Source organism: Anolis sagrei, chromosome 9 (assembly GCF_037176765.1).
Source record: "Anolis sagrei isolate rAnoSag1 chromosome 9, rAnoSag1.mat, whole genome shotgun sequence".
Taxonomy (NCBI): Eukaryota; Metazoa; Chordata; class Lepidosauria; order Squamata; family Dactyloidae; genus Anolis; species Anolis sagrei.
In genome coordinates this window covers 10,659,505-10,673,124 of record NC_090029.1, presented here as the reverse complement: position 1 = coordinate 10,673,124, position 13,620 = coordinate 10,659,505, and the positions used below count along the sequence as shown (strand labels likewise).

Sequence of the window (13,620 nt, the reverse complement as noted above, 5' to 3'; positions counted from 1 at the left end):
TGAAGGAATATCAAAATAGGCAGTATGGTTTTGATCACTGGGATCAGGAATAGAAGAGCTTTCCTTAGATACTCTTTTGCTGAACTTAATTAAGTTGTGTTATACAGGCATATTTGAAAGTGTATCTAAGGCAGCATGCGAAGGCATATTTGAAAGTGTCTCTCAAGTGATAAGTAGCAACTCAACCCATAAACCCTAAAGCAGGCCAGAAAAGATGTGCAAATCCTGGTGGTCTGAGTGAGAAAGATACTTCGTCTTTACTTTTAGTTGTGAAATCAGTGGGAGCATTGCTTACTTACTTACTTTTACTTAGGTGATCCTTCGTAGTCCGAGGATGATGGTCCTCCAAGTGTAGTGTCCTGGGGGTGGGTTCATAGGTGACTGTGGAGCCCTATTCTTGATCTGCATCTTCTCCAACACTGTGAGGTGGAAGGCGGACCCAGTTAGGGTTGGCTTGAGGCGACTTCCTCTTGGCACGTTTCTCTCTTTTGCCCTCCATTCGTGCCTCTTCAAATTCTACAGCACTGCTGGTCACAGTTGACCTCCAGCTGGAGCACTCAAGGGCCAGGGCTCCCCAGTTCTCAGTGTCTATGCCAGAGTTTTCCGAGGATGATTGTCTTTCAATATTCTTGTGGGTCCGTATATGGCTGTGGAGCCCTATTCTTGCTCTGCATCTTCTTCTGCAGTGAGGGCATTGGTTTCCAGGTGGAAGGCGGTCTCGGTTGGGGTTGGCTTGACCCGCCTTCCTCTTGGCACGCTTCTCCCTTTCGTCCTCCATTCGTGCCTCCACAAATTCTGCAGCACTGCTGGTCACAGCTGACCTCCAGCTGGAGCACTCATGGGCCAGGGCTCCCCATTTCTCAGTGTCTATGCCAGAGTTTTTAAGGTTGGCTTTGAGCCCATCTTTCAATCTCTTTTCCTGCCCACCAACAGTCCATTTTCCGTTCTTGAGTTTGGAGTTGAGCAACTGCTTTGGGAGACGGTGGTCGGGCATCTGGACAGTGTGGCTGGTCCAGCGGAGTTGATGGCCGAGGAGCATCACTTCAGTGCTGGTAGTCTTTGTTTCTTCCAGCACGCTGACATTTGCCTGCTTTTCTTCCCAAGAGATTTTCAGGATTTTCCGGAGGAAGCGCTGATGGAATCATTCCAGCAGTTGCAAGTGACGCCTGTAGACAGTCCACGTCTCGCAGGTGTATAGCAGGGTTGGGAGGACAATAGCTTTATAAACAAGCACCTTGGTCTCCCTACGGATGTCCCGGTCCTCAAACACTCTCTGCTTCATTTGGAAAAATGCTGCACTCGCAGAGCTCAGGCGGTGTTGTATTTCAGTGTCGATGTTGACTTTGGTGGAGAGGTGGCTGCCAAGGGAGCGGAAATGTTTAACATTTTCTAATGTTACACCATTAAGCTGTATCTTTGGCATTGGAGAGGGAATGGCTGGTGACTGCTGGAAAAGCACTTTGGTTTTCTCGAGCATCACTTCAATGCTGGTGGCCTTTGCTTCTTCCAGCACGCTGACATTTAGTCGTCCCCTGCCACGCGTTGCTGTGGCCCAGTTTGGTGATCTGGAAAATAATGGGAAAGTGTTGGTTTCTAATATATGTTATTTCTTTATATTTGTGGATAATAAATAAAATAAAATAAAACTTTATTTATACCCCGCTCCATTTCCCCCAAGGGAACTCGGTGCGGCTTACATGAGGCCACACCCATCAGTACAATACACAACAATATAACACAAGAACATAATAAAACCAAAACAATATAATACAAAACAATATAATAGCAACACAACAATATAAAAGCAGACATTAAAACACAAAAGATTTCTCTGGGCAGGGCCAAATAAACAGAATTTCTGTGTTGATGTGGAGATGGTCTGGTTTGCCTACTTTGGAACATGCAACATATAATTGTCCTTCTTTAGGGGTCTCTTTCAAATCTATGATACTATATCTGTGTGTGTGCGAATCATATCTATCAATCTATTTATTTATCTATCTATCTATATTGATGGCTGGATGGCTCTTTGTCAGGAGGGCGTTGATTACGTTTTCTTGCCCTGGTGAAAGGAGTTGGACTGGATGGCCTTAAGTATTTTCTGTTGGTCTTGGGGATTCTGTGTGGGTAGTTTGCACAATTCTGTCATTGGTGGGGTTCAGAATGCTCTTTGATTATAGGCGAACTGTAAATCCCAGTAATGATAACTCCCAAAGATCAAGCTCTATTTTCCCCAAACTCCATCTGTGTTTGTATTTGGGCATATGCAATATTCGTGCCAAGTTTGGTCCAGATCCATCATTGTTTGAGTCCACAGTGCTCTCTGGATGGAGGGGAGCTACAACTCCAAAACTCAAGGTCAATGCCCACCAAACCCTTCTAGTGTTTTCTGTTAGTCATGGGAGTCCTCTGTACCACATTTGGTTCAATTCCATCATTGGTGGCAATCGGAATGCTCTTTGATTGTAGGTGTACTATAAATCCCAGCAAATACAACTCCCAAATGACAAAATCAATTTTTGAGTGATGGCCACTCCTTGGGTTAGTAGTTGTCTTGTGTCCAAATTTGGTGTCAATTGATGGTGATCAGAATGCTCTTTGATTATAGGTGTACTATAAATCCCAGCAACTACAAATCCCAAGTGACAAAATCAATTTTTGAGTGATGGCCGCTCCTTGGGTTAGTAGTTGTCTTGTGTCCAGATTTGGTGTCAATTGGTCCACTGGTTTTTGAGTTCTGTTAATCCCACAAATGAACATTACATTTTTATTTATATAGATTTATAATTTCCCAGTGCAGTACTTTGCCCATAGACTGCTCTCTCTAGAGAAGCCAGATAGGGCCAGAAGTGAGATGCTTTTTGCAAGTTTAACCATATCATTGTCATGGATGCCAGTAGAACTCAGAATGAGAACTTATTTCAAAGTTTGCTCCTCTTTTAAGCAATCCCATTTCTCACTTATGGCTCATGGCCAAAAAGCTTATAGCCTTGGAACCGAACGATACCCAGAATAAACTGTCACATTAATACAGAGCAGTTCAAACCTAATATTAAAAAGTTGAACAAACATCTTAACATTGAGTACAACACAGACTCGTGCAGCCCACTTTATCTGGTGAATACAAGTCATCTCAGACATGCGCCTTTCACCTTAAGAACAGACAAGCATCCCGAGCTCTGAGGATTACCTGGGAAGGAATCCCACTGGAGCATTGCAGCGCACCCAAATACCTGGGAGTCACTTTGGACCGTGCTCTGACCTACAAGAAGCACTGCCTGAACATTAAACAAAAAGTGGGTGCTAGAAACAACATCATACGAAAGCTGACTGGCACAACCTGGTGATCACAACCAGACACAGTGAAGACATCTGCCCTTGCGCTATGCTACTCTGCTGCTGAGTATGCATGCCCAATGTGGAACACATCTCACCACACTAAAACAGTGGATGTGGCTCTTAATGAGACATGCCGCATTATCACGGGGTGTCTGCGCCCTACACCACTGGAGAAATTACACGGCTTAGCCGGTATTGCACCACCTGACATCTGCCGGGAAGTAGCAGCCAATAGTGAAAGGACCAAGGCAGAGACATCTCCAGCTCATCCCCTGTTTGGGTATCAGCCAGCACGTCAACGACTTAAATCAAGACATAGTTTTCTTAGATCTACAGAGACACTCGCTGGAACACCCCAGCAAGCGAGAGTCCAAAAGTGGCAGGCCCAAACCCAGCACCTCAATTCATGGGTGATACCAGATGAGAGACTCCCCCCTGGGCACACAGAAGACTGGGCGACTTGGAAGGCACTGAACAGACTGCGCTCTGGCACCACGAGATGCAGAGCCAACCTTCAGAAATGGGGCCCCAAAGTGGAATCCACGACATGCGAGTGCGGAGAAGAACAAACCACTGACCACCTGCTGCAATGCACCCTGAGCCCTGCCACATGCACGATGGAGGACCTTCTTGCGGCAACCCAGAGGCACTCCAAGTGGCCAGATACTGGTCAAAGGACATTTAACCAAATACCAAATTTACAAAATCTGTGTGGTTTTTCTTTCTTTCTTTTTTTTTCTTTTTCTTTTTAATCTCTGTGTTTGTTTTGCTCTGTTAGAATTGTAATACAATGGTTGCTGATGACACGATAAATAAATAAATAAATAAATAAATCTGGTGAATGGGAAAGAAAAAGGAGCAATATTAATATTGGTAGTTTCGTGTATTTAAATCCCATTTCAAAGTAGATACTGTGCTTTTTAAAAATCCAATTTTCAGCCATAGGATGATGAAAATTGATTGCATGGTGTTGGATCCTACCTAATACCAGTTGTAGGGCATTTTGTGCCCTAAAAATAGAGTAGTGTTGTAAGTGTGATACTGTAGTCCAATGTGATTAGTCAGAACAGCCTTGGAAAAAAGGGAATCAATGTATGGAGATCCTAATGGGAATCTGGCAGAGATAGGTAATGGGAATGGTGAGAACTGGTGGTTCCATAAACAATGAGGTTTTTTTATACTAAACATCTTTATATATGGTTTAGATGAAGGCTTAGAACAGTGGTTCTCAACCTTCCTAATGTCGTGACTCCTTAGTACAGGTCCTCATGTTGTGATGACCCCCAACCATAACGTCATTTTCATTGCTACTTCATAACTGTCATTTTGCTACTGTTATGAATTGTAATGTAAATATCTAATATGCAGGATGCATTTTCAGTCACTGGACCAAATTTGGCACAAATACCCGATACGCCGAAAATTTGAATATTGGTGGGGTTGGGGGTGATTGATTTTGTCATTTGCTGGAGTTGCTGGGATTTATAGTTCACCTTAAATCAAAGAGCCTTCTGAACTCCATCAATGATGGAATTGAATCAAGCATGGCACACAGAATTCCCATGACCAAGAGAAAATACTGGGAGGGTCTAGTGGACATTGACCTTGAGTTTTTGGAGTTGTAGTTCACCTACATCCAGAGAACACTGTGGACTCAAGCAGTGATGGATCTGGATCAAACTTGGCACAATACTCAATATGCCCAAATGTGAACACTGGTAGAGTTTGGAGAAAATAGACCTTGCCATTTGGAATTTGTAGTTGTTGGGATTTATAGTTTACCCACAATGAAATAGCATTCTGAACCCCACCAACGATAGAATTGGACCAAACTTTCCACACAGAACCCCATGAACAACAGAAAATACTATGTTTTCCGATGGTCTTTGGCGACCCCTCTGAAACCCCCTCGCGACCCTCCCAGGGGTCCCGATCCCCAGGTTGAGAAACACTGGCTTAGAAGGTATGATCATCAAGTTTGCAGATGACACCAAATTGGGAGGGAGAGTCAATACTCCAGAAGACAGGAGCAGAATTCAAAATGATCTTCACAAATTAGAGAGATGATGGGCCAAAACTAACACAATGAAGTTCAACATGGACAAATGCAAGACACTCCACTTAGGCAGAAAAAATGAAATGCAAAGATACAGAATGGGGGACAATGCCTGGCTCCAGAGCAGTACGTATGAAAGAGATCTTGGAGTCCTTGTGGACAACAAGTTAAACATGAGCCAACAATGTCATGTGGCGGCAAAAAAAGCCAGTGAGATTTTGGCCTGCATCAATGGTAGTCTAGTGTATAGATCCAAGGAAGTCATGCTCCCAATGCTCTATTCTGCCTTAGTCAGACCACACCTGGAATATTGTGTCCAATTCTGGGTACCACTTGAAGAGAGATATTGACAAGCTGGAATCTGTCCCGAGGAGGGTGACTAAATGATCAAGAGTCTGGAGAACAAGCCCTATGAGGAGCGGCTTAAAGAGCTGGACATATTTAGCCTGAAGAAGGGAAAGCTGAGAGGAGACACAATGAGGGCCATGTATAAATATGTGAGGGGAAATCATAGGGAGGAGGGAGCAAGCTTGTTTTCTGAAAGACAAGTCAGGGGCATGGCTCTTAAGCCATCATTTTAACATTGCCATGGTCCTAGCAGTTCCTATACATGTTGATTTGCTATTCACAGCTGCCGTTTCCTGCAGTACCACAGAGTCTCGAAGGGCAAAAGGTGCTCCTTCCTTTTGGGATCCAGTTCAGGATTTTTCTCATCCTGACAAGTATACAGGAAGGAAGGAAGGAACGCTTTGAGTTGGACCTAGCTTGCCAACATCTGAACCTATGGCACTTTGGCACTTTAGTTGTGTTTTGAAGGCAGCTAGTTTAACTACAGATGGTCTGCATTTTAAACAGTGTTTTTTTCTTTTATTTGATGCATTAATAGTGGTTGTTTTTATGTGATACTCTTTTTATACTCATGTGATGTTTATGTTATATACTATACTTGTAGTGGCTTGTAAGCTGCCCCGAGTCCCTTTTGGGAGATGGTGGTGGGATATAAATAAATACTATTTTTATTATTGTTTGTTACATAACAAGATTAGTACACAGCAAACAAGATCACTATAATAATAATAATAATAATAATAATAATAATAATAATAATAATAATTTTATTTGTACCCTGCCACTATATGTTGTTGTTGGCGGCCTTGGCCTTTGTAAGCTGCATCGAGTCCTTCGGGAGATTTTGCGGGGTATAAATAAAGTTAATAATAATAATAATAATAATAATTAATAATAATATTAATAATATCTCCCTGACGGGGACTCGAGGCGGCTTACATGAGGCCAAGCCCAACAACACAATACAATAAATAAATCCAAACAACAACAACAACATAATCAGTTACATAAAACAAAAACTATAAAGATATTACAACTACTATGCTGGCTTTTGTATTTGATCACACGTCGGACACTTCCCAAGGGACTGTGTGATATATTGGCAAATAATGCATGCATATCCCAGTAAGGTGGCCTTTTGCAACTGATAATTTTGTCAGCACTGATTGTTTTTAAGTGCAGGCCGAGGTCTTTAGGCACTGTACCCAATGTGCCAGTCACCACTGGGACCACCTTTACTGGCTTGTGCCAGAGTCATCCTCGTCGTTGAATCCTCCTCCCCCTTCTCCTTCCGGGACTTGAGAGGGAAACATCTAAACCAATGAACAACTCAACAGTGAAAATATCTTTTTATTTATTTATTATTTATTTGCTTTATTTCTATACCGCGTTTCTCAACCTATAATAGGTGACTCAATGCGGTTTACACAATATTAATTACCACAACAATAACAATTAAAACACAGCATACCCAATAACAAACACACAACCATTCATACAATGCCTCGATCGCAAACACGATCCAGTCTCATATCCTTATACCGTTCCTATGTTCAGTTTACCGTCATTCTGTGTACCATTGCGCTGATTAGCCAAACGCTTGCTCAAAAAGCCAGGTTTTGAGCTTCTTCCTAAATGCCAGCAACGAAGGGGCCTGTCTGATGTCGCTTGGTAGGGCATTCCATAACCGAGGGGCCACCACCGAGAAGGCCCTGTCTCTCGTTCCCGCCAACCGTGCCTGTGACGCAGGCGGAACCGAGAGCAGGGCCTCCCCGGACGATCTTAATGTCCGTGTCGGTTCATAGGAGGAGATGCGTTCGGAGAGGTAGGTGGGGCCGGAACCGTTTAGGGCTTTGTAGGCTAATGCCAGCACCTTGAATTGTGCCCGGTAGGGAATTGGCAGCCAGTGGAGCTGGCTCAACAGAGGAGTGGTATGCTCCCTGAGAGCTGCTCCTGTTAGCAACCTGGCTGCCGAGCGCTGGACCATCTGGAGCTTCCGGGCAGTCTTCAAGGGCAGCCCCACGTAGAGTGCGTTGCAGTAATCTATGCGGGATGTGACCAGAGCGTGGACTACCGTGGCCAAGTCCGACTTCCCGAGGTACGGTTTTTTTCCATTTTTTGTTTGTTTTTGTGAGCCTTTCTGCAATGATGAGTATATTAATTTATTTGACCAATCATATGACCATTTCAAAATAAAACACGAATAAAAGACAAGGCAAGAAGGTGAGGACAGCAGCTGACCTTCTATTTACAGTCAGAATCTTATTTTCCTGGTTCTTCTTTCAGAAAATGTGCTCTTTTCTTGAGAGCTTTCAGAATAAAAAGGCTTACTCTGATTATGGTGGATCTTTCCTGTTCTTGCGAGAGGAATGTCAGAAGATAATTTGTGTTGAGGGACCTGTAGTTGGATAGTATTGGATGTAAATATCTGTATCACCGTTCAATATATGCTGGACAGTCAATTAAGAAATGTTCAATATCTTCCACAGTTTGTATTCCCCAGACGCAGAATCTCTCACTTCCTGAGATGTTATAGTAATGCCTGGTTTGCATCATAATACCAAGTTGTTCAAACCTAGCCCTAGCACCCGTACCTTGGGAAGTCAGATCTGGCCACAGTGGTCCACGCTCTTGTTACATCCCGAATAGATTACTGCAACGCACTCTACATGGGGTTGCCTTTGAAGACTGTTCGGAAACTTCAATTAGTCCAGCGGGCGGCAGCCAGATTACTCACTGGAGCGTCATACAGGGAGCATACCACCCCTCTGTTATGTCAGCTCCACTGGCTGCCGATCCAGTTCTGAGCACAATTCAAAGTGCTGGTTTTGACCTACAAAACCCTATACGGTTCTGGCCCAGCGTATCTGTCCAAACGCATCTCCTTCTACGTCCCGCCTCGAAGTTTGAGATCTTCTGGGGAGGCCCTGCTCTCGGCCCCACCTCTATCACAAGTGAGATTGGTGGGGATGAGGAGCAGGGCCTTCTCAGTGGTGGCCCCTCGCCTGTGGAATTCACTTCCCGGGGAAATTAGGTCATCGACATCCCTCCTCTCCTTTAGAAGGAAGCTAAAAACATGGATGTGGGACCAGGCCTTTGGGTGATCTGGCAGATAGACAAAGGACAACGACGACTGGAATGGGTAGGATTTGACAATGTGGAATGAATTTATGGATTCTGAGCTGGCGAACGTTGAGCATTAGACTGGTTTTATTGATTACTAGCTTGGGGACCCGGCGCTGCCCGGGTTATTAGAGAATGTGGGTAATGGTGGTTCTCTATGCCAAGTTTGGTCTTTATTGGTCATTGGATGATGGTTGCATTGTTTTCAGGAAGTGAGTGAAGGTACTTGAAGTGCCATCATCCATGGTCCACCCTTCTCCAAACAGCAGCAGGATATAGAGTGGGTCATGGGGGCTCTGTGTGCCAAGTTTGGTCTTTATCAGCCATTGGATGAGGGTGGTAGTGGTTTCAGTAAATGAGTGAAGGTAATGCAAGTCCCATTATCCAAAGTCCATCCTCCTTCAAACTGCAGCAGGATGTAGAGTGGGTCATGGGGGCTCTGTGTGCTAAGTTTGGTCTAGATTGGTCTATGGATGAGGGTTGCAGCAATCTTGGGAAGGAAGTGGAGGTACTTGAAGTCCCATCATCCATGGTCTGTCCTCCTCCAAACTGCACCAAGATGTAGAGTGGGTCATGGAGACTCTGTGTGCCAAGTTTGGTCTTGATCAGTGATTGGCGAGGGTCTCAGTGGTCCCAGGAAGTGAGTGCAGTGACTGCAAGTCCCATCATGCATTGACAAATTATTCCAAACCGCACCAGGATGTAGAATGGGTCATGCAGGCTCTCTGTGTAAATTGTGGTCCTGACCCATCATTGTTGGCAGTTGTAATGGTCGTAGGAAGGGAGTGCAGGTATTGCAAGCCCCATCGTCCATGGTGCATCCTCCTCCAAACTGCACCAGGATGTAGAGTGCATCATGGAGACTCAGTGTGCCAAGTTTGGTCTTTATCGCTAATTGGATGAGGGTTGCAGTGGTCTCAAGAATTGAGCAAAGGTACTGCAAGTCCCATAATCCATGGTCCATCCCCAGCCAAACCACACCAGGACGTAAAGTGGGTCATGAGAGGTCTATGTGTCAAGTTTGATCCTGATCAGTCATTGGATGAGGTTAACAGTGGTCTCAGAATGTGAGTGATGGTACTGCAAGTCCCATCATCCATGGTTCATCCTCCTCCAAACTGCAGTAGGATGTCGAGTGGGTCTTGTGTGCTCTGTTTGCAAAGTGTGGTCTGTATTGGTAATTTTCTGACAGAGCCCCTGGCCTTTCCTTTCCTCTCTTTGTCATCTCGGAATCTTGGAATTGAGGCTGGCCAATCAGAGACCATATGCAAATTTCCTTCTGTCATGTCCCTGTTTCTGTCATGAACCCTTTTCTCCACCAAGGGCTCCTGTTGAAGCAGGCCAATCAGGGATCATATGCAAATAGCACCACAGCAGCAGCCAGTCAGAATCTTGGAACTTTCAGGCTGGCCAATCAGAAAGCCGGCACATACACCGCCACACATCCGCCGCATACAAGTTTTGACTTTTATTATATATATAGATGTTGTGTAATTGATGGTTTTAATTGTTTTATTATTGCGGTTGATATGTTTTTCTCTTATTGTTTGTATTGGCATCGAATTGTGCCTTTTGTAAGCCGCCCTGAGTCCCCCCTCGGGGGTTGAGAAGGGTGGGGTAGAAATACGCGAAATAATAATAATAATAATAATAATAATAATAATAATAATAGTAATAGCATATATTCTTCTTAAGGGTAGCGGAAGTGGGATAGTCAGATAGTGTTCTAAATGAATATTCCTTTTGTGGGAAGCTAAAAAGCGTGAGGCAGAAGACCTACCTATGCTTGCTAGGTTCAGTTGAGCATAGCTATCTCGGTTTCTGCAATGTTGTTGTTGTTTATTCGTTCAGTCGCTTCCGACTCTTTGTGACCTTCTGGACCAGCCCACGCCAGAGCTCCATGTCGGCCGTCACCATCCCCAGCTCCTTCAGAGTAAAGCCAGTCACTTTAAGGATGCCATCCATCCATCTTGCCCTTGGTCGGCCCCTCTTCCTTTTTCCTTCCTTTTCCCCCAGCATCATTGTCTTCTCCAAGCTTTCCTGTCTTCTCATGATGTGGCCAAAGTACTCCATCTTTACCTCCCATATCTTTCCCTCCAATGAGCAGTCGGGCTTTATTTCCTGAAGTATGGACTGGTTGGATCTTCTCGCAGTCCAGGGCACTCTCAGAACTTTCCTCCAACACCACAGTTCAAAAGCATCTCTCTTCCTTCGCTCAGCCTTCCTTATGGTCCAACTCTCACATCCGTAGGTGACTACAGGGAATACCATGGCTTTAACTATGCGGATCTTTGTTGCTAGTGTGATGCCTCTACTCTTCACTATTTTATTAAGATTGGTCCTTGCTCTCCTACTAAGAAGGAAGCGTCTCCTGATGTCCTGGCTGCAGTCTGCGTCTGCAGTGATCTTTGCACCTAGAAATACAAAGTCTGTCTCTGCCTCCACGTTTTCTTCCTCTATCTGCCAGTTATCAATCATTCCAATTGCCAAAATCATGTTTTTATTTTTGCATATTTAACTGCAACCGACCTTTTGTACTTCCTTCTTTTACCTTGGTGGGAAGATTCCTCAGTTCCTCCTAGCTTTCAGCCATCAAAGTGGTATCATCTGCATAATTACAAGTTCTGTGCGGCGACAGGTTGTTAATGATTCTTCCAGCAATTTTCACCCCAGCCTTGCATTAATCAAGCCCCACACATTGCATGATGTGTTCTGCATACAAGTTGAATAGGTTGGGTGAGGGTATACAACCCTGTCTGCAATGTTATTGCTGCTGAATTTATCTGGCAGTTACAGCAAGATGGTATTTGTGAGTGCGGTTGTGAGACCCGTGATGACAAAAATGATTTCAGAAATTGCAATGACAGCACACCGACCCTTTACCTGGTATCCTATTCACATTTTTTATCCTTTTCCAGTTTGATCTGGTGGAAATTCCTCCCCCCCCCCCCCTTTCCCGGTTCTATTTGCTTGTTGGAATAGCTTAATTACCCAGGCATGCTCACAAATATTTGACCTTTTCTTTGGGAACTTGACTTTTAGGACCCAGCCATATGGATCAAATAAAACAAAGCTTCAAAGAAATAACGTTGCCTGGGTGCTTCTGACTTCCGTGTTTATATGGTCCGTTTTTGTGTGGTGTTAAAGCTGATGTCCAGCTGCTTCCCCAGTAAAGTTTTAAGCCACTGAAGCTTTGGTATTACAAACTGAACCTAATAAAGGTAAAGGTTCTCCCTGACATTAAGTTTAATCATGTCCGACTCTGAGGGTTGGTGCTCATCTCCATTTCTAAGCCAAAGAACCGGCGTTGTCCATAGACGCCTCCAAGGTCATGTAGCATGCATGACTGCATGGAGCGCTGTTACCTTCCCGAAGAAGCGGTACCTATTGGAACTACTCACATTTGCATGTTTTCGAACTGCTAGGTTGACAGAAGCTGGGGCTAACAGCGGGAGCTCACCCCACTCCCCGGATTCGAACCTGCAACCTTTCGGTCAACAAGTTCAGCAGCCCAGTGCTTTAACCCACCACGTCACTGGGGACTCCCTGTCTAACATTGCATTATCTATGGAATAGTTTTTGCGCAGAAATGGATTTTAGCCAGGTCCAATGCAATAGACACACGGGCAAGTGGAAAAAGGAACAGAAAAACTTTACTCTTATCAGCAGAGGCAAAACATAAACTTACAGTGTTGCATACAAAATCAAACAGTGCAACAAACTTACATAGTCCTTGTAAATAAAACAGAATAAGGCTTCTTCATCTTCATTCAAAACATAAACCTTGAGTAAATAGCTATTCCACCACAGAAAAGAGCATCGCTGTTGGAGCACAGCAGCATTACAGCATATTGTACAGGGTTAGTCAAAATGCATAGGCCAATAAGCCATTCAATTGAATGGCTTATTGGCCTATGCATTTTGACTAACCCTGTATTTCCTTCAGAGCAGCATATTGCTTCTCCAAACTGTATTCTAAAATCCATACAGTTATTTACTTACTTATTTACTTACTTAGGACGAGTAGGATAGTCTTCCATGATCTGTATTTTTGTGGATCCGTAGCTGGCTGTGGAGCCCTATTCTTGACCTGCATCTTCTCCCACAGTGAGCGCATTGGTTTCCAGGTGGAAGGCAGTCTCGGTCGGGGTTGGCTTGACACTCCTTCCTCCTGGCACGTTTCTCTCTTTCACCCTCCATTCGTGCCTCTTCAAATTCTGCAGCACTCCTGGTCACAGCTGACCTCCAGCTGGAGCGCTCAAGGGCCAGGGCTTCCTAGTTCTCAGTGTCTATACCAGAGTTTTTAAGGTTGGCTTTGAGTACATCTTTGAATCTCTTTTCCTGCCCATCAACATTCCGTTTTCTGTTCTTGAGTTCGGAGTAGAGCAACTGCTTTGGGAGACGGTATTGGGCATCTGGACAATGTGGTCTGTCCAGTAGAGTTGATGTTGGAGGACCATCGCTTCAATGCTGGTGGTCTTTGCTTCTTCCAGCACGCGGACGTTTGTCCGCTTGTCTTCCCAAGAGATTTTCCGGATTTTCCGGAGGCAGCGCTGATGGAATCGTTCCAGGAGTTGCATGAGACGTCTGTTGACAGTCCACGTTTCACAGGCATATAGCAGGGTTGGGAGAACAACAGCTTTATAGACAAGCACCTTGGTCTCCCTACGGATGTCCCTGTCCTCAAACACTCTCTGCTTCATTTGGAAAAATGTTGCACCCGCAGAGCTCAGGCGATGTTGTATTTCAGTGTC

The 13,620-nt window shown here is 44.5% G+C and overlaps 1 protein-coding gene across 2 annotated transcripts in view; it reads left to right on the top strand.

The window, feature by feature from the left end:
• Positions 1-13,620, top strand: part of HMG20A (high mobility group 20A) — a 131,161-nt gene that overhangs the window by 46,856 nt on the left and 70,685 nt on the right. The window lies entirely within an intron of this gene.